The following is a 21,528-nucleotide window of genomic DNA, read 5'->3' on the forward strand; positions in this document are numbered from 1 at the left end:
CCAAGAGAGAGCCGACTTTGTGAGATGGCTCAACTTAATCTTCTGGTCCTATGACTAAGGATCTCTGTTTAATTTTGACAGAATCTCTTTCTGGAGCTGTCCCGCTTCGAAGGTCGAGACCATCAGACCCAGGGACCTCATGCAAGCCCGCAAGGAAGACTGATCGGCCTCCATCAGCAACTTCTGAAGCTTGTCCAAGGGAAGGAAGACCCTCACCAGAGCAGAGTCAAGGATCAGCCCCAGATAGGTGACCCATACAGAGAGAGTCAGGGCAGATTTGGCAACAGTGTCCACCCAAATTCCTGAAGGGTCCAAATGGTGATGGAGACGTTGTCCAGCAAATCCGAATGGGAAACTGATTGCAGCAGAAGATCATCCACATACCCCACAATGGAGATACCTCATCGACACAACAAGGCCAGCACAGGGGCTAGGACCTTGATAAAAACTCTCGGAGCCGAGTCGAGACTAAAGGGTAATGCCACAAATTGGAAGTTCTCCTCTGTCACCGCAAAGCGGAGGAATCACTGGTGACCCTCGAATATGGGGACATGGAGATACGCATCTTTGAGATCGATGGAAGCCATAAAATCCCACTGATTAAAAGATGCCACCACTGACGAATGGACTCCATTCGAAATTTCTGTACCTGCACAAAGTGGTTGAGAGCCTTGAGTTCCAGCATTGGACGCACTTTGCCTTCTTTCTGGGCACAATGAACAGGTTTGAATAGAAACCTTGAGAGCGTTCCTGTTGGGGAACCAGCACAATCACCCCTTGAGCCAGGAGATCTCGCACAGCCTCCCGGAGATCCTTCAAAACTCCGGAGACAGGTGAAGATTTGACTGAAAGAACCTGTCCCCTGGCTGGGACTACATTTCGATCTTGTACCCGGAACAAACCAGTTTGCAAACCCAATCATCCTGAATGAAGGAAGTCCAGGGTTCCTGAAAGAAGAAACCCCTGAGCCGGGTGAGGGCGCTCCTTCATGCTGAAGAGGACTTGTCTGCCACACCGGACTGACCGGCCTTGGTCTTGCCCCAGGGCTTTTTAGCATCTCCAGAAGTTCCGAACGGCTTACCTTTTTCTTGTGCCCCCGGAGGCACGAAAAAAACATTTGTGAGCAGAAAAGGAAGGACCCCACTTAGGATGGGGTGTCTTACCCTTGGAAGATTGAGGAAGAAGAGTACTCTTCCCACCAGTCAGTTCCTTGATCAACTCATCCAATGAGTCGCCAACTAACCTGTCTCCCAGAAAGAGGAGATCAGCTAAGGCCTTTTTAGAAGCTTGGTCATCCGACCAGTTCTTTAACCAAACCATGCGTCTTAAAACAATGCCCATGGCCGAGACCCTGGCCACCAGGGGAGCCGCATCCATAGACGCATCACACAGGAACACCAGAGCCTGGATCACCTGGTCCAACAGTTCCAGCTGTTCCGGAGGAACAGTCCTGGGGTCCAAAGACTCCTGCAGTCCCCTAATCAATTCCGTCACCGTCTGTGAAACCAACACAGACACAAAAACCGGTTTCAAAATGGTACTGTCGCTTCAAGAGCGCCGATCGCGGTATTTACCACTGATCACAGCGGTCTGCAGGGAACCCCTTTAAACCAAACTGATAGCAGAAAGTGTAAGGAAATACCCGCAGAGACCCCCAATACATTACCACCTCAGACACACTCCTGAATCTACCACAGCCTGGAGAGAAAAGCAGGAAGTGACCTCTGCACAGCAGCAGGAAATGACCACACAGGAAGTGATGTCGCCTGATAGGGAAACACTGTCGAGTATAGCACCAGGGCTACACAAAGATGGACACCCATAGGAAACAATAGGAAGCTTCAGGGAAAATGGCTGCCCCATACAAGTCTATGGGGAAAAAATCTCATCGCCCACATCTAAGGTGGCGGCGCCCACAGGGCACCATGCGGCTAGGGTCCGACACACGAAGGCCTAAGGAACCACAACAGGGACCAGGAAGCCCAAGGTACATGTCACCCCCCCCCCCCCCCCGAGCGCCAGAGCACACCAGACACACAGTCCCCGCAGGGACAGGGAGAGGGAAGGACACAGACCGGGTACTGGGCAGGCCAGGGGGATCTCTTGGGAGACACAAATCTCATTATTCCCAGGGGAGGGCCCACATCCCCCCAAGGCCAGCAGGGGCAAGGGGGGCACATTTACTAACCATACCATGGACAGTGTTGGCTCCGCTCCGGGCAGACTGCCTCCCACCCGAAGTGGGGGTGCTGCCAGACGATGGGTACGCTGTGACTCAGAGCATTCCAGGTCGATGCGTCCCGGCAAGGAGGCAACCCTCTCGCAGGCTCGTCCCTCTCCGGACCAGGGGGCACCGATGGAGCTAGGCCTAGGTCGGAACTATAACCTGCTCACGCTCATAGGCCAGACTGGGGGGACCATAAGGATCTAGATTATCCAGTGCAAAGCCCCAGCCGGTATCGTTGCTTGTAGATCGCCTGGAAAATTCTTCCCTGAACACTAGCTAGCAAGTGAGTACCGGAGTCCGAGCAGGAAACCTATGTCCTACTCCTTCTCTAGGCAGAAACAAACTGATGTGCTGGATTGTGTAGTGGGGGTTTATGCCTAGAGAGACAGCTCCCTGGGCATGTGTATTCAAATTTTCCTGCCTAGACTACTCCTGATGGGAGGAGCATAAACCCACTCAGCTCATGAAAAGGAGGCTGCGTCTGTCGACGGACGATAGAGAATGATAGCAATGTGGAGCCCCCCCCCCCCCCCAACTGCCCAGACTGCAAGGGGAGCAGTGGCAAGATTGTTTGGGACTTGGTGCCCTTATTCGGAAAGGGGTACCATGTATACGTGGACAATTTCTACACAAGCGTGCCACTTTTTAGACACCTTTTTGATTTTGCAATTGGCGCATGTGGCACCGCGCGATCTAAACGCTGGGGCTTCCACTCAATGGCTTGTAGATACCCGACTTAGATGGGGGGAGAAAGCCTGCTTGAAGTCTGATAAATTGCTAGCAGTGAAATACATGGAATGTTTTCGTTCTGTCCTCCATTCACACAGATGACAGTCCAAATTGAAACGGCGACTGGTGTTTTTGAGAAACCACTCTGTGTCCACGAATACAACCTTAACATGGGAGGGGTAGACTTCAATGACCAGATGATGTCACCATACTTAAATGCCCGTGAGGCCAAGCGCTGGTACAAAAAAGTGTCCGTATACTTATTTCAATTGGCTCTGCTGAACGCTTATGTGTTATACAAAGCGTCAGGACGAAGTGGATCCTTCCAAAAATTCCAGGAAGAAATCATCACAGCCCTTCTGTATCCAGAAGGTGCTGTGGCCCAAATTCATGTTCCAGATGCAGTGAGCCAGCTGCATGGTAGGCATTTTCCGGATGTCCTCTCTAGTACCCTTACCTAAAGAGCACCCCAAAGAAGATGTCGTATCTGCAGGAAACGCGGATTTAGGCGTGACATCCGCTATTTTTGTCTCTCCTGGCCTGGCCAACCTGGTCTCTGCATCGGGGACTGTTTCCGTCGCTACCACACACTAGTAGAGTACTAGTATAGGGTACAGCATGGCACAGTGTAGTGCACACCTTTCACACAGGGTCTAGAAAGATGTTGGCTATCGCATTTTGAGAGACCCTAGCCTGGAACAATTTTTTTCAAAAATAAATTAAAAAGCCAAAAACAGTTGTTTTATTGAGGTAATTTTCTGTTCTTACTCTACCTTACTACTCTTTCTACTTTTACTGTACTTTATAATATACTGTTATATTGTAATGTTTTATTGTTACTGTGTTTTATTGTTAACTATTGTTTGCTTTGCAGGTACACTCCTCAGCTGCAGCACTGATTTGCTTCTTCTTTCTCCGCCGCCGAGCCAATTAGAAAGTGCAGCGTGCTTCGCACATGCGCAGTAGGGAACCAGCGGTGAAGCCGAAAGGCTTCACTGTCAGGTTCCTTTACCCTGAATGGCGGCGGCAGCACCCGAGAGCTGATACGAAAATCAGCTTCGGGTGCCGACATTGTGGGAACCCTGGACATGTAAGTTCTAATATTTAAAAGTCAGCAGCTACAGTATTTGTAGCTGCTGACTTTCAATTTTTTTCCAGGGGGGGGCGGAACTCCTCATTAACAAAAGTCACTATAATAATCTGAGTTTCAAAGAATTGTGCTGCTACACTCAGCTGCCTACTACTTATACAAATCCTGCCCTTAGTCTGGGGCTCATGAAACTGTGGGGCTCAAGAATTACTTTTACTATAGAAAACAAAAGAATCAAAAAAGTCACTATAGTTAACCACTTCAGCCCCTGAAGATTTTACCTCCTTACTGAGCAGGCCCTATTTTGCTATTCGGCACTGCTTTTCTTTAATGGACAATTGCGCGATTGTGCGAAGCTGTATCCAAACAAAATTTACGTCCTTTTTTTCTTACAAATAGAGCTTTCTTTTTGTGGTATTTGATCACCTGTGCGATTTTTATTTTTTGCGCTTTAAACAAAAAAAAGACACAATTTTGAAAAAGAAACAATATTTTTCACATTCTGCTATAGGACATTCCCAAAAAAAAATCTAAAAATCAAAATTTTTTAACATTTTAGGCCAATTTGTTTTCTGCTACATATTTTTGGTAGAAAAAATCACAATAAGCATATTTACCGTATTTTCCGGCGTATAAGACGACCCCCCAACTTTTCCAGTTAAAATATAGAGTATGCATAAAACAGTGCAAGTGGATTAAACTTTTCCAAATTCACTCTAAAGCTGAAAGGAAGTATAAAACAATAAATCCATGGGAGCTGCCATGCTCCACAACCCCCCTCCTTGCTTCCCAGTCCCCTCCACAGTACCCCTCCTTGTATCCCAATCCCCTCCACAGTCACCCTCCTTGTATCCCAGTCTCTTCTACAGTTGTCCCCCCCCTTACTTGTACATTATTCCCTTTCACAGTCCCTTTAACAGCCCCCCCCCCCCCCTTACCTTATACAGCAGATAGAGGATGCAGCATGTCCGAGCATAAGGTTAGGCAGGAAGTGTCCAACTTTCCATTTAACAGGGACCGCCCCTAGCAACAACAAATCACAGGCTTTTTAACTTAGACAGCGGTGGAGGTAGGGGCGGGGGATCCTGGATGGGAGTTCTGTCAGCTTAGGCAGTCTGTGTGGCAGCATAGCTGAAGTGCTCTCACTCCCCCACCGCATATTCTCCAGTTCGGCTCCAGCATCCGCCGTATAAGACGATACCCGGCGTATAAGACGACCACCGACTTTTGAGAAGATTTTGCTGGGTTAAAAAGTCGTCTTATACGCCGGAAAATACGGTAGATTGGTTTGCGCAAAAGTTATGGCGTCTACTAACTGTGGGAAAGATTTATGTAATTTTTATTGTTTTCTTTGTATTTTTTCACTAGTAATGGCGGTGAACTGCGATTTTTTGCAGGACTGCGACATTGCCGCGGACAGATCGGACCCCTAACAGACATTATTTACACTTTTGGGGGAACCAGTGACATTACTACAGTAATCAGTGCTATAAATGTGCACTGTTACTGTAATAATGCCATTGGCAGGGAAGGGGTTAATCCTGTGGGTGATCAAGGGGTTAAATGTGAGCCTAGGGGAGTGACTCTAACTGGGGGGCGTGGCTTCTGAAATGACCATAGAGACATTTGATCCTATATAGAAGGATCACATGGGCTCTATGATCATCCCAGGGCGAAGGTGTGTTTACAACAGCCGACCGTCCTCTCTCAGCGGGGAACAATCACAGGTGTCAGACGGCAATCGAAGCCGCTTGCCCCCTATATCGGCTTCCCCGCTGAAGAGCGGGGACAGGAGTGCGCCACCAGCGGCGCGCACTGGCCCCCTAGACTCCTGAGAGCGAGCTCCGTACATGTACGACGATTTGCCTGGGAGCGGCTGCCTGCTGCAGTACATCTGCGGCGGGCAGTCGTAAACCGGTTAAAGAAGAACTCCAATAAAGATAAAAGGCATCAGTATGTAGTATCCTCCTAGGTAGGTGCTAGTGAGAGACTATCGTTTTTGGCTCGGTCTGCCTATCAGAGGAGCAGCAGGCAAATTTATATTGCTTTCTGCCTACCAGAGAGCAGGATCTATGAGTTAGGTCTGCTCAGTGTGCTCAGTATGTGAGTCATTGGGTCTAGAGAGTGTTTCACACTGGTCCAATAGGGAGGCATGTTGGACAGTGGGAGGAAACCTGATCAATGGATACATAGGCTTTGATACAGTCCTGGTGATTGGTAGAGACAGGCTGTCTCAGTGCATTCTGGGATACTGTATAAAAGCCAGGAGCACATGTGCTGTGGGGTCTTTAGCTGCTAAGCAGAGGGTGACGGCTGCCTCCTCCCACTGTAGTGACGGCACGTGGTCGCAGGCGGTTTGCCTGAGGACCAGAGCAACAGAACGGAACCCAGAGGTCCAGGAGAGCTGACTAAAGGGGGAGAGACACTGGAGACCCTAGAAAAACAGTATCGTAAGTACAGGGGATTGTGTCTAGGGGCCTGACCTGAGGGGGGGCCACCCTGGTGTAGCATAGTCAGAGGACGGGTGTCAGTGTGTCAAGTAAAAGGGGATACTAGTAGAGTATTCTAAAGATAATCTAGTCCATCAAGTCATCTGGATAGAGACTTAATCCAAATTCACCTAGTGGCAGGGTGAAACAGCAACCTGGCTGCATCGTCAGACGTAGGAGTCTTCTGCATTGTGAATAGTAAATTTGGAGTATCCCACTATTCCCTTCTCCCATGCCTAATTTAAATAAAACACCAAAAACAACTACAGTAAATTGTTAAATTGTGAATGCCAGTGTTGCTAACGGTAACCCAGGGGGACCCGAGAGTGCAATATCCAGCGGCCTTTAAGGGGGCAGTGCTACAAGTAATTCACAGAATAGTGCCAACAGATGTTCATTCAACAGTGTAATTATTTCATTGTATTGCAGTCTGACTGACAAGTAGCTAAATCTTTCAGTAGCATAAGAATAAAGGAAATGAGTCATGACATAAACATGCTGAGTGCCAGCCTCTCCTTGTCAAAATGCTAATTGCCTCGGTTTCACGTTGACCCTATTTCAACTCTTTGAGCCACTGACTCTTAAGCTGGCTATACACGGATTGAAATTTGGCCAGTTCAGCAGGAACCAGACAAATTTCAATCCATGTATGGGCAGAAAAGTTGTACAGAAGTGTATCTACCAATTGACTTCTGTACAACCACCCTGTTTTTCCCAATCTATTAGTGCCTCTAGCTATAGATGGTGACACTGATCAGTGTATTCTGACGGCAGAGAGGTCTCCCCACCATCAGAATACAATAACTCTGCATGAAGCATTCCCCCCTCCACATCAAGTGTGTGGATAGAGGAATCTGGGCATTTTTTTTCGTTCAACCTACTGGTTGAACTGAAAAGAATAAATAATGTATGAGCTTTAAAGTATAAATGTTACCAGAAAAGCCATACAAGCCATATTTTATTACCCTTCATACGTAAAATGAACACTTACTGGCATTGTATTTGATGTGTCAGTACATCCCTTCATTGTGCAGTAATTTATTTTTGTCTGTGCAACTTATCTACTGCTTAACGCTGTCTTTATATAATTCTTTTTTAGATGTTCTAGTGTTTACCAAATTCTGGATTTGGTGTATTCTCTGTTTTTGCTTCGAAAAATTTGAAAAAAAAAATGTAAAAAACAAATCTGATTAATCCCTAAAATCCCACAAACTCTCCGGCCCTGATGGGTTTACTGTGTTTTGTTATGAAATATGTGCAGAACTCCTTGCCCCCATCCCATGCTAACAGAGACCCTTAGTGATCTAAGACAGGGCCACTGCTTTTTCCTAAAATCCATGTTGGTGAAAGTGTGCATGATTTTAAGACCAAACACTGAGGACTCTAATTTTTGCCTTTTTCACTGCCTAACATAAACAAGAATTGTAAGCGAGAATTCTGGTTAACAGACTGAACACTGGTATTGGCCAATTGATTCATAAAGAATAAGTAGGATTCATGTTCCTTCAAGATGCAGGAGACTACGGAAGCAGGATCGTCCTGCTGATCGAGGCAGTACGGGAGCATAACATACCCTTCATGTTAATGTCACAAAAGGCATTTGACCCCCTCTCTTGGTCCTGATTATTCTTTATTCTTTTGAAGTAGGGATTTGACCCGCAGTTCTACAAATGGGTGTTTACCTCCTCTACTGCCCATGTCCAATACTCTCCTCTACTCTTTGCCCTTGCAATAGGACCACTCGCCCAGCTTATTGGGGAACATCCTGCCATCACTGGGCACACTGTTGCTGGATATCAGCTAAGATTATTTGCAGATGATATTATTTTACTATTAACTACTCCCTAACCCTACCGTCTCTCTTACCAACCTAACAGCCCTCTTGAATCAGTTTGGCAAACTCTCAGGTCTTCATATTGACCACGCTAAATTCAAAATTCTGAATGTTTCCCTAATGCAAAGTTTGGCCCAATTCCTCTGAGATTTCTTTTCCTACCAGTGGGAAACCACACACCTCTTGTACTTGGGAATTCATCATCCCACTTTCTACTATACACTACATGAAGCCAATTACTCACCTCCCCTCTGGAAAATGTACTCTCTACCTGGAATGATTATACTCTCTCTTGGCTGGAATGTAAACTGGCGGTCAGAATGACCTATTCACCTAATGAGTTACCTATTCACCTAAATTACTTTACTTGTTTACTTGATACCTTTAAATGGAAGAGCACAAAAAGCCGCACAACTGGTTGAAGATGCAAAAAGTTAAAATCCAAATTTATTTTGCAGGCAAAAAGATAAAATCATCCAAGATGAAACCAAAACAGTCGGAGACATGGGGGGGAAAAGGGGAGCACGGCGGTTGACGCGTTTCACGGAGTCTTCCGCTTAGTCGTAACCATGCTGTACAATACAAGACACTGCTATATATAGAGGAAAAGGCATTTCAAATAACATGTACCTCCCAGAATGTGCTTGATTGAGCCCACACAGCTGCAGATACTAAATCCCAATTAAGGGCACACAAACAGCCCAGCAGGAATTGTATGTTTGCTTTTGCTTCACCTTTTGTCCAAAAACGCATTGCAAAAAAGTTCTATAAATGCATATGCGAAAAAGCTTTCAATAAAAATAAGGAAAAAACAGTAGTGATAATATAAAAAGACAGCTGGTAGAAGCCAAAAAACTAACAAAAACAAAGTAAAGGGAGAAAAGAAAAAAGAAAAACGAAGAGAAAAAAACGAAGGGAAAAAAAAAAAAAAAAGGGGGGGAAAAAAAAAAAAAAAACCAAAAAAAAACAAGAAAAAGAAAAAAGACAAAGAAAAAGAAAACAGTAAAACGGAAGCATATAGATGTGTTCATACCCAGATGGAACTATGGTATAAAAAGAAATGGTGTATAATATAGTCATGAAGAGCATATATGTGTAAATATATAAGTGGTACACATAAAAATAATAAATGTGTAACCACAAACACATACATCACGTCCATATAGCATATGAAACAAATAGATAAATGGGGGGGGAAATTGTACACATATGTAATAGGTATGAGCACAACCCCCAAAAACGTATAACCCCATCCATTGAGTGGTATATCTGCAACTGTGTTCACATACATAGGGCAATCCCCCCAAATCGAAAGAATATAAAAATAACCAATGAGATATGTAAGAACACTAAACATTACCATAAAAATAATAATAAATACATAAATGCATAAACATAAAAGTCCTGTGTGTCTTTATCAGCATAATGGTATTATTATCCCCTATAAAGATATAAAAATAGGGACATTTAAATGGATATATACCCAAGACATTGGTAACATCTCAGGCATATCCCACATCGATCTAACAAAAAAAATATATATATATATATATGCTTTCGTGTACATGTCGACTTAGATCATACTGAACACAGAGTATAGCATGCACATGTGTGAACCACCGTGCATATAGCACAATCAATATCCATAAAGGAATCAGCCACACATTGCATAAATATATAGCCATGGAGGCAAGCCGAACGGAACAACATGCATATATATCAAAGAACACATGCATTCCAAAAAAAAAAAAAAAAAAAAAAAAAAAAGGATGCAGAGACCGAAATGGGACAAAAGGGAAGGAGAAATGAGAAAAAAAAAAAAAAAGAGAAAAGAAGAAACAAAGAAACACTAAGACATAGAATGGCCAATCAAAGAAACATGTACCATGTATGCGTATGGGATACAGGTAGCCCTCTCTGTATGTATAGTTGAATGTATGTACCCACGAATAGATACATGAATCATTACTGGGAATAAAAGTGAGTAACATCCCATTCAAAGTTTAAACCGCCAGGTAAGCGGGTCTGGAGTTTATGAATCCAGAAAACCTCCCGCTTACACAGAAGGCGGAACACATCGCCCCCTCTTACAGGAGCAACCACACGTTCGATCACTTGGACCGATATCAAAGACAGATCACCGTCATGTTCTGAATTAAAATGTCGGGCCACATTCGTGGATTTCCTCAATCTGACATCACTAAGGTGTTCCCTAAATCTGTCTTTAAGTTTTCGTGTGGTGCGACCCACATATTGTACAAAACATTCTCTGCAAGTAATGAGATAAATAAGGTATGTAGTGTTACAATTAAAAAACCTGTTGATTTTGTATGTTTTGTTCTCAATAGAGGATTGAAAGTTAACACCCCCTAGAATATGGGGACATGTAATGCAGTCCTTAGCCCCACATCGGAAATTACCTTTCAGATGCAACCATGTTTCTGATGTATTTTTAATTGTAGTGCTAAACAGACTTGGGGATAACTGGTTTCCCAGTGTTTTGGCCCTCTTGGCGACAATATTCACTCCTCCCTCTAAGATCCTGGCACAGTCCTTATCACCATACAGAATGGGAATATGTTTATTGATAATTTGTTTGATCCTGTTAAATTCCAAACTGTATGGGATGGTGAGATTAATGGAGCCATTATTGCCAGAAGTCTTAGATTCATTGAAATGTCTCTTTGGTGTAAGGAGGCTTTTCCTGTCCCTATTAAGGGCAATAGAGTATGCCCTGTCAAGGGTCCATTTTGGATAACCCCTAGCCAAAAAGCGTCTATACAAAAGTGCTGACTCTTTATTGAAAACGTCCAAGTCACTGCATATCCTTCTGATACGAAGGAATTGACCTACCGGTATACCCTTTCGAGTATGAAATGGGTGACTGGAGTCAGCATGTAACAAATTGTTACCAGCTGAGGGTTTCCTATATAGGCTAGTGACCACCTGATTTTGTCGATGCTCAAGGGTAACATCTAGGAAATCAATCCTATCAACATTGAATTGGCCAGTAAATGCCAGATTGTAATCATTGCGATTAAGATATTCCAAAAATAGGTCAAAAGGAAGGCCTTGTCTAGTGATAAAGATCAAATCATCTATATAACGAAAGAATATGACAATTTGATTCCTGTAGGGGTTACTATCTCCAAAAATGTGGACCCTCTCCCACCACCCCATGTAAAGGTTGGCCAGGGAGGGTGAAAAAATAGCCCCCATGGCTGCCCCACACTTCTGGAGATAGTAAACCCCATCAAACATGAAATAATTGTGCCCAAGGAGGTATTCCAAGACCTCCAAAATGTATGTCTTGGCCACCTCAGCCAGATCAGTATAGTGGGTAAGTGAAAAACGTACAGCTACTAGAGCTAGATTGTGGGGAATTGAAGAGTAGAGACTCACTACATCACAAGTCATCCACTGGTAATCTGGCTGCCAACAAATCTCACTGGTGATATTTAAGAGGTGCATAGTATCTCTTAGGTAACTGGGTAGAGTGTGCACAATGGGTTGAAGCTGGCCATCAAGCCACTCTCCCAGTCGTTCATTGAGAGACCCGATGCCATCGACAATGGGCCTCCCCCGAACCGGGCGTGCCCCCTTGTGCACCTTAGGGAGGTGATGAAAAATTGGGGTGATGGGATATTCCGGTATCAGTTTATCAGACTCCTTAGGGGTAAGGATACCCATAGAGGCACCTCTATCAATAAGCTCTCGCAAAATGGCTCTGAACCTATTCAAGGGGTCACCACTTAGTCTTATATATGTATCCGTATCAGACAATTGCCTGAGAGCTTCCATTTTGTATTCACTTTTGTCTAATATGACTACCGATCCCCCTTTATCCGCATTCCTAATAACAATAGAGTCATCCTCCATCAAAGATATTAAAGCATTCCTTTCCTGTACATTCAGATTGTCATTTCTCACCTGTACCTTATTGGGAACCGTTTTTTTCAGTTCAAAAATGTCCTCTTCGATTCGTTTTTGAAAGGTGTCCATCTGGGGTACCCGTGACTGAACAGGATAAAAATATGAGGGTACTTTGAATGAAACTTTGTTGACATTATCCTCTTTCTCCTGTACAGCATCTCGATTTTCCATCATTAAGTCCTCCAGATCGATGGTCGCACAATGTTCTCTAAAAGATCTCGGTGATTCTGGGCCATTATCCCCCAATATTGTCACAGGTTGATCCACACCCAAACCATTGTCCACATCCTGAGAAACCTGTAAAGCTGTATCATCCTTCAGAAAATGCTTGCGTAAGGTCAAGTTCCGGACAAATTTATTAATATCCAAGATCGTGGAAAACGGATCGAAATGTGTATGAGGGCAAAAGTTCAATCCTTTCGATAAAAGGCTCAATTCCCCCACGGTTAGGATCTTTTGTGATAGATTAATCACATTGTTGCTTGTCTCATCCTCATGTTTTATTTCCTCTGAGCTCGCAATGAATAGTGGTGATCCCGTTGGCCTCCGGTGCTTCTTTCCTCCCCTCCTTGTTTTCTTTGCGTTTTTTTCTTTTTCTGGGGCTTTTTCTCCCTTCTCTGACCGTTTTTTGAAAAAGGGGTATTGTACGGTGTACCTCCTGATCTAGGGAGTTGAGCATGATCAGGAGAGCTATCCGAGCCAGGTGTACCATAGGGACTCTCTATGACGCTTGTTTCTGGATCGGAAAAGCTCACTCTTTTCTTAAATTGGTGGCGATTCCATCGCTGCGATTTTTTCCACACATATACATTGTCCATTTCATAATCCACTTTATCACGCTGAAACTTTTCTTTTTTGCCATTCATGATCTCCTTTTCAAATTTGTCAGTTCTAGCACTGAGATTCTGATCAAACTCCGAAAATGAAGGCAAATCTTTAAAAGTGGATAGCTCCTGTTGTAACATTGTTATATCCTCTTGTAGCTTTTTTAATTCCAGGGTTCTAGATGTTATGATTATTTTCATTAGTTCAATAGAACAAGTAGAAAGAGTATCTGTCCACAATTTTTTAAGATCCTGGTTGAAAAGATCAAACGTTGGAAATTTCTTAATTCTCAAGCCACGAGGGATACGCTGAACCTCTACATACTCCGCAAGCGTAGTTTTCTCCCAATAGGCTTTAATCTCTTTAATTATTACTTTTTCCAGTTTTCTGAAAGAAGCGTCCATAGGGGCCGAGGAATTATCTGAGTCTTCTCTCAAGAGAGATGTTGCTCCTGTTCTGAGGGGGTTAGCGTCATGTTTCCTAAGTGATCGGCCATTCACAGTCTCATCCATGTCTCCGGCTGAGTGGTATAATGATACAAAAATGTCAAGTCTATAGTAGCTCACATATGTAAAAGGGAACTCACCGAGCCGGTATCCAAAAGCGGAAACAGCAACAAACGGTCAAGAGGGAAAAGAACCGCTCAAGTGAGGGGATAGTTCCAAACACATCCAACCCAGGTGCAGGCACGGATCCGCAGTCCTGATAGCAGCAAATGGAAGAGCACAAAAAGCCGCACAACTGGTTGAAGATGCAAAAAGTTAAAATCCAAATTTATTTTGCAGGCAAAAAGATAAAATCATCCAAGATGAAACCAAAACAGTCGGAGACATGGGGGGGAAAAGGGGAGCACGGCGGTTGACGCGTTTCACGGAGTCTTCCGCTTAGTCGTAACCATGCTGTACAATACAAGACACTGCTATATATAGAGGAAAAGGCATTTCAAATAACATGTACCTCCCAGAATGTGCTTGATTGAGCCCACACAGCTGCAGATACTAAATCCCAATTAAGGGCACACAAACAGCCCAGCAGGAATTGTATGTTTGCTTTTGCTTCACCTTTTGTCCAAAAACGCATAGCAAAAAAGTTCTATTCTTTTTTTGGAATGCATGTGTTCTTTGATATATATGCATGTTGTTCCGTTCGGCTTGCCTCCATGGCTATATATTTATGCAATGTGTGGCTGATTCCTTTATGGATATTGATTGTGCTATATGCACGGTGGTTCACACATGTGCATGCTATACTCTGTGTTCAGTATGATCTAAGTCGACATGTACACGAAAGCATATATATATATATATTTTTTTTTTGTTAGATCGATGTGGGATATGCCTGAGATGTTACCAATGTCTTGGGTATATATCCATTTAAATGTCCCTATTTTTATATCTTTATAGGGGATAATAATACCATTATGCTGATAAAGACACACAGGACTTTTATGTTTATGCATTTATGTATTTATTATTATTTTTATGGTAATGTTTAGTGTTCTTACATATCTCATTGGTTATTTTTATATTCTTTCGATTTGGGGGGATTGCCCTATGTATGTGAACACAGTTGCAGATATACCACTCAATGGATGGGGTTATACGTTTTTGGGGGTTGTGCTCATACCTATTACATATGTGTACAATTTCCCCCCCCATTTATCTATTTGTTTCATATGCTATATGGACGTGATGTATGTGTTTGTGGTTACACATTTATTATTTTTATGTGTACCACTTATATATTTACACATATATGCTCTTCATGACTATATTATACACCATTTCTTTTTATACCATAGTTCCATCTGGGTATGAACACATCTATATGCTTCCGTTTTACTGTTTTCTTTTTCTTTGTCTTTTTTCTTTTTCTTGTTTTTTTTTGGTTTTTTTTTTTTTTTTTTTTTTTTTTTCCCCCCTTTTTTTTTTTTTTTCCCTTCGTTTTTTTCTCTTCGTTTTTCTTTTTTCTTTTCTCCCTTTACTTTGTTTTTGTTAGTTTTTTGGCTTCTACCAGCTGTCTTTTTATATTATCACTACTGTTTTTTCCTTATTTTTATTGAAAGCTTTTTCGCATATGCATTTATAGAACTTTTTTGCTATGCGTTTTTGGACAAAAGGTGAAGCAAAAGCAAACATACAATTCCTGCTGGGCTGTTTGTGTGCCCTTAATTGGGATTTAGTATCTGCAGCTGTGTGGGCTCAATCAAGCACATTCTGGGAGGTACATGTTATTTGAAATGCCTTTTCCTCTATATATAGCAGTGTCTTGTATTGTACAGCATGGTTACGACTAAGCGGAAGACTCCGTGAAACGCGTCAACCGCCGTGCTCCCCTTTTCCCCCCCATGTCTCCGACTGTTTTGGTTTCATCTTGGATGATTTTATCTTTTTGCCTGCAAAATAAATTTGGATTTTAACTTTTTGCATCTTCAACCAGTTGTGCGGCTTTTTGTGCTCTTCCATTTGCTGCTATCAGGACTGCGGATCCGTGCCTGCACCTGGGTTGGATGTGTTTGGAACTATCCCCTCACTTGAGCGGTTCTTTTCCCTCTTGACCGTTTGTTACTTGATACCTTTACTTGATACCTCACTCCAGTGAGCCGGAGGAAATGGGAGTCACTGGTTTTGTCAGAGAGCACCACTACAGGGTCCCAAGTCACCGCCAATATCACCAGTTCCTGACACCAGAGGGCAGGAGGAGGCTTAACTATTCGACCTCTACCCGAATTCAATCTTTCTGATAGCTGTGCCATCCGTGCAGATTGCCCTGAACCCTGACTTCTCCTTCCTTTTTCTCCTCCCTACAGCACACAGTTCTGCTTGAAATTATAGACCCATCCAGTACTTGGCCTAATAGACGTTGTCTCCTGGGGACTACATCCCCATAGATCCAGGCAGCTCCAACAGTCTTTTTTACAGTTTCCTGGGCTGGCTTTTCTTTTTCCAGGCTACATTGCAGCCAATCACAGTGTCCTGCATCCTGGGCAGTGGACTGGCTATTCTCCAGCCATGGCTGTGACTTCGAATGAAGCCTTATCACAAGGCCTTGTGTCCTCTCTTCTTTCTTTCTCCCCCCCCCCCCCCTCCTCCCTTGTCCAGCCACTCTACAGGAAGAAGAAGAGAGTCTGCAGCTGTAGTTTGTTGACAGTTGCACTGTTCCAAAGGACATCCCGGTCCGTGCATTAGGAGGCAGAGAGTGCCGCAGGCACTGGGGCTACACATACTCTGTGCAGTCACTGTAATTGTTGGAAAATCTCAAATATTCAGAAAGACTCTTTTTGCCCTGCCTCCCAGAGCTTAAAGTGGAACTTTAGTCAGAAAATGAAGTCCTGCTAGTTTATTTCAGGTTGGCCCCTTTTGCAGGTATAGCTTTGTAGACAATTAAAAATAAGTTCCTATTCTGTTTAAAATTCAGTAATACTGTACACTGCCTCACCTGCTCTGCACATGCTCATTTGCTCAATTTTTGGCATTGTGCTAAAATCAGAGCCACTAGAGGCTGATCTGCTGATAGCCTAAAAGATGTACTACTATGCAGGGGCTCTGGGCTTCACTTAAATGGCAGCCTCCAGCAAAATGAAACAGGAGCAATGCTGAAGGCATTTTACAGCACACATTTATTTTGGTAGCATAATTATTAATGTGGAATGAAAGTTCCTTGCTAAAGAACATTACTTTTATCGTGTTGCTGTGGGTAAAGTTTAATGTTTTTCTTAGGAGCCTTTCCTTCAGCAGTGGCGGCTTCCCCCTCAGTCTCCTCCCTGGGTCGGGCTTCCCCTGCATCTCCTCCCTCCTCCTCCTCCTCCTTGGCCAACAGCATGGCTTCTCCTTTCGGCCAATTGGGAAATGGGTCTCAGGACCCGCTTCCTGATTGGCCAGAAGGAGACTCCGTGTGACAATAGTGAGTATTCATTCGCTATTGTCACACAACTGGATGGGCTCAGGGCGCAGTGCTCTGCGCCCCAAGCCCACCCTTTTTTTACATAGTTACATAGTTAGTCAGGTTGAAAAAAGACACCAGTCCATCCGGTTCAACCAAAAAAAAAAAAAGTATTGAAAACCCAACCATACAATCCCATATACACAATCCTATACCCACTGTTGATCCAGAGGAAGGCGAAAATAAACCCCAGCAAAGCATGGTCTAATTTGCTACAGCAGGGGAAAAAAATTCCTTCCTGATCCCCCGAGAGCAATTGGATATTCCCTAGATCAACCTTACCTAAAAAACATTATTATGTACACCTAGGAAAGAATCCAGGCCTTTTTTAAAGCAATCTAGTGAGCTAGCCAGAACCACCTCTGGTGGGAGTCTATTCCACATTTTCACATCTCTTACGGTGAAGAAACCTTTCCTTATTTGGACGTGCTTCAAAAAAACGAAACCCCTTCGGAATCCATGCGTCTGGCCTCCGGCATGTAGATTAGGGGCCCGGATGCATGGATAGGGGGAAGGCGCCCCTGCGCCACCAATGGACGGGCTGCCACTGCAACCTACAAACTGAATTTCAACTACATGCAACTGTAAGGAAAGGAATCACCATTCAGCAACAATAGAACGCCGGAGGCAGAGCAGGTGTGTCACCACGCCCATCTCCCCAGCCCTGGCCCTATATAAGACGCTCTTCCAGTGTGCTCCAGTGCTGGTTTATCATCAGCTCCTGTACCCGTGACCTGTCCGTTTACCTGTGTTCCTGTTTTGACCCGGCTTGCTTCTTTGACCTGTCTGCATCTTCTCCCTTGATCGACCTCGGCTTGCCTGACCACTCTTGGATCTCCTGTGTACCTACCTTGGCTTGGATCCCACGGACTCTCTCTTGTCTTGCCCCTTTGCTACCTCCCACTTGGCTCATTACTTCCGGACTGATTAACTGTGTATGACCCTCGGCCTGGCATTAACCTTGTGTCTTTTTCCACTGAGCACCTTTAGATCTCCTGGAAGCGGTCCTGGGTGTCCATACCATACCATCCATCCGGGCTTCACCTGCATCCAGTGCTCCTTGGGACGTGTCATCTCCTATCTCACCTCCAGGGGTGATCCGCACCGAGCTGCAAGGGAAGCCCTCTCAGCACTTCGGCCTCAACCAAGGTACCTGACAGCAACTGTTCAGTTATCCACAAGCAGGGCTATTTTTCAGCTGGAATGCCACCAACTCTGCCTCTGGACCTAAACTCCCTGCTCACAGCAATCACTTGTAAACACAGAAGCTTGGCTGGTAAATCTTGCTATTTTTAAAAGTGCTCCCTTCCCCCTCCTCTTACCTCTCCTGCATACCTTGTATAAAAAAGATCTGTATACTAATCTGGTCTGGTCATGTGATTCAGCAGCTCTGGCTACCTGTGTAAGGAAGTGCTTGACAACGGCTGTGAATTATTGCAGCTGTGTTGTCACCCATAGGCCCCCATGGCCCAGCCACTGTTGCTTTCCACTCCTCGCCCCTGGAGCCAAGGCTCACTGACAGAGGAGCTGCTGGATCACGTGACTGAACTGGACTAACAATGGCTACACAGATCTTTTCTATACAGGTTATGCAGGATCGGTAGGAGGAGGGGGGGGGGGAGGGAAAATTTTTAAGAATAGCTATGGTTAGCCATTTTCTTCCACTTTAAGCCCAAGCTCTATATCAATATTAAACATTGAAGAAAAGGGAATGGTCAAAACGCTGTCAAATAGCAACACATCTCCATCCCAAATTTTTATGAAAAAGCAAAAAAGACCGCCCCATGGGACTTTGAATGAGATGGATGCAGAAATATAGATGAGTAGAAAGCATAAGTATGCAGTAACAAATTTATTTGTACATATAATACACGTAAAATGCATATGGACAGCAGACATCAATACATAGTGTAAAAGCATAATAACATATTAGCATCAATCAATAAAAGGATGACATGCATAACTCATAAGGAAGTGTAAGCTCTACGCGTTTCGTGGGTCCTAAGTGCCCACTCATCAGGAGCATGAGGTAGTATGCCTGTATAAAGCTTACACTTCCTTATGAGTTATGCATGTCATCCTTTTATTCATTGATGCTAATATGTTATTATGCTTTTACACTATGTATTGATGTCTGCTGTCCATATGCATTTTACGTGTATTATATGTACAAATAAATTTGTTACTGCATACTTATGCTTTCTACTCATCTATATTTCTGCATCCTTCGTGGGCGGGGCCACCTGTATATCGGCGCCATGACTCCTGTCCACCACGTGAGACGCCGGATTCGGTGTCTGCACGCTTCGGCAGTGTTTTCCTACTGTGGCTGTGGCTACCAGCTATGCTGGATACCCATTTTCGGACGGACAGGTGCTGGATTGCGCCTGCCTGTCCTATGTACCACTCACATGGCGCTCGGGACTGGATCCACCTGCCCACTTTGGAGGTTACCAGGTTTGAATCTCTTCCTTCACTCATTTTCATTCACTCCTCTTTTCTCTCCTATTTCTAGCCACTTCCCATTTGGCTATCCCCTTTTCACCCCTGTCTTTGGAGGTTACTTTCTCTCTCACTTCCTCTAGCTTATTATGGCTTGTGGGTTTTTCCCTGATTATCACCATCACATCTTTCACTACATGTTTCTCAGCTCTGGGGCTTCTCACTGTTGTAATTGAAACACCGGATATGTGTAGATATTCACTCCTACATATATCAGATATACACCAAATTATATGCATATTACCTGGTTATCACTGCATTGGTGATTTAGCCCACTTCATTTTCACTCTGTGTCACCGATTCTGATAATGTTTCTTGTCATTTATTTTCATATATCACTCTTAACATCCCTGCCCCTCTTCCTTCACTTCACTCCTTTTCTCCACCTTGGGTCCACAGCCTCTTCCCTGCATTTACTTTTTGACCTAACTGGTTCAGATTTATTTACATTATTACCGCATATATATTGCTTCATATATTATTATGCGATACTGTAATACTTACACATATATATACTTATATATCTCTCCAGTTACTTTTATACCATCAAGCAGGATGTGGCACCCATCACCTATGATTTCATACCTGGCCTTCCATTCTGTTGCCGTGCATCCACGCCCCGTCAGCTCCCGGATCAGACTTGATTTTTCACCCTGGGACGGTGCTATTTCATTTTATAGCCGCATGTAAGTGCGACTCCCCCATTTGGGGTATACATACTCATGTTGTAGTCTCACAACTGCTGGCTAATCATATGCATATCCATTCCACTCATTCCATTTCATTTTTGTATTTTTATACAGGCATACTACCTCATGCTCCTGATGAGTGGGCACTTAGGACCCACGAAACGCGTAGAGCTTACACTTCCTTATGAGTTATGCATGTCATCCTTTTATTCATTGATGCTAATATGTTATTATGCCTTTACACTATGTATTGATGTCTGCTGTCCATATGCATTTTACATGTATTATATGTACAAATAAATTTGTTACTGCATACTTATGCTTTCTACTCATCTATATTTCTGCATCCATCTCATTCAAAGTCCCATGGGGCGGTCTTTTTTGCTTTTTTATATCAATATTAAACAAACTGATCAGTGTTGGCCCCCAAGACAGAACCATGGGGCAAACCACTTACAACACTAGACAATTCAGAGAATGAGTCGTTTATCACTACTCTATAGACAAGTTCATATAAACAGTTTCCTATCCAAGTACATACAATTTCATCAACTCCAACAGATCTTGATTTATAGATTAAATGTTTATGATGTACAGTATCAAATGCATTAACAAAATCTAGATATTCTACATCCACTGAACTTCCACCATCTAATTTCTCACTTCCTTATAGAATGATAACACGTTGATCTAACAAGAATGGTCCTATTAGGGAGATTAACCTACCAACTTCCTGCCAACTTCCAGCCCTGTAAACACAACAGGGGGTAGGGGTAAATCTTTCCATAACAAAGGTAAATCCCCTCTTTGACAGTTGTCAACAAAGCATTTCTCCCTAGTGGAAGATTTTGGCTCTATTTTTTTGACACATTTTGGTTTTTCTCTCATTTTCAGTCTCATCATCTGTGCTCATCTGTACCGAGTGAAGTTCCCCAGTAGAGACACAGACAGGAAAATTTTACATTTTTTATGATTTATGCTAGTTTAATTATTTTAACTGGCCAATTAAAATGTCAATAATGCTTTTATGGGATATCCTTCATTGTAAACAGATTGGGAACAAACTGATCCTGAAGATTGTGACCATAATGAGACTATATTTGTTGTATGCTATGAGTAAGGCTACAGGCCGAAACACGTTAGATTTGTCATGTTGTAACTGCTGGAAGTGCTGGAATAAAATTGCATAAAGAAGAAGCTTTCGTGTGTCGGCTTTTTTGATATTTAGAAGTGTTTTGGACATTTGGAACCTGAGCACCGACACTCAG

The sequence above is a fragment of the Pelophylax lessonae genome (genome assembly GCF_965119305.1).
Source record: "Pelophylax lessonae genome assembly, chromosome: 1".
In the NCBI taxonomy this organism is placed as follows: Eukaryota; Metazoa; Chordata; class Amphibia; order Anura; family Ranidae; genus Pelophylax; species Pelophylax lessonae.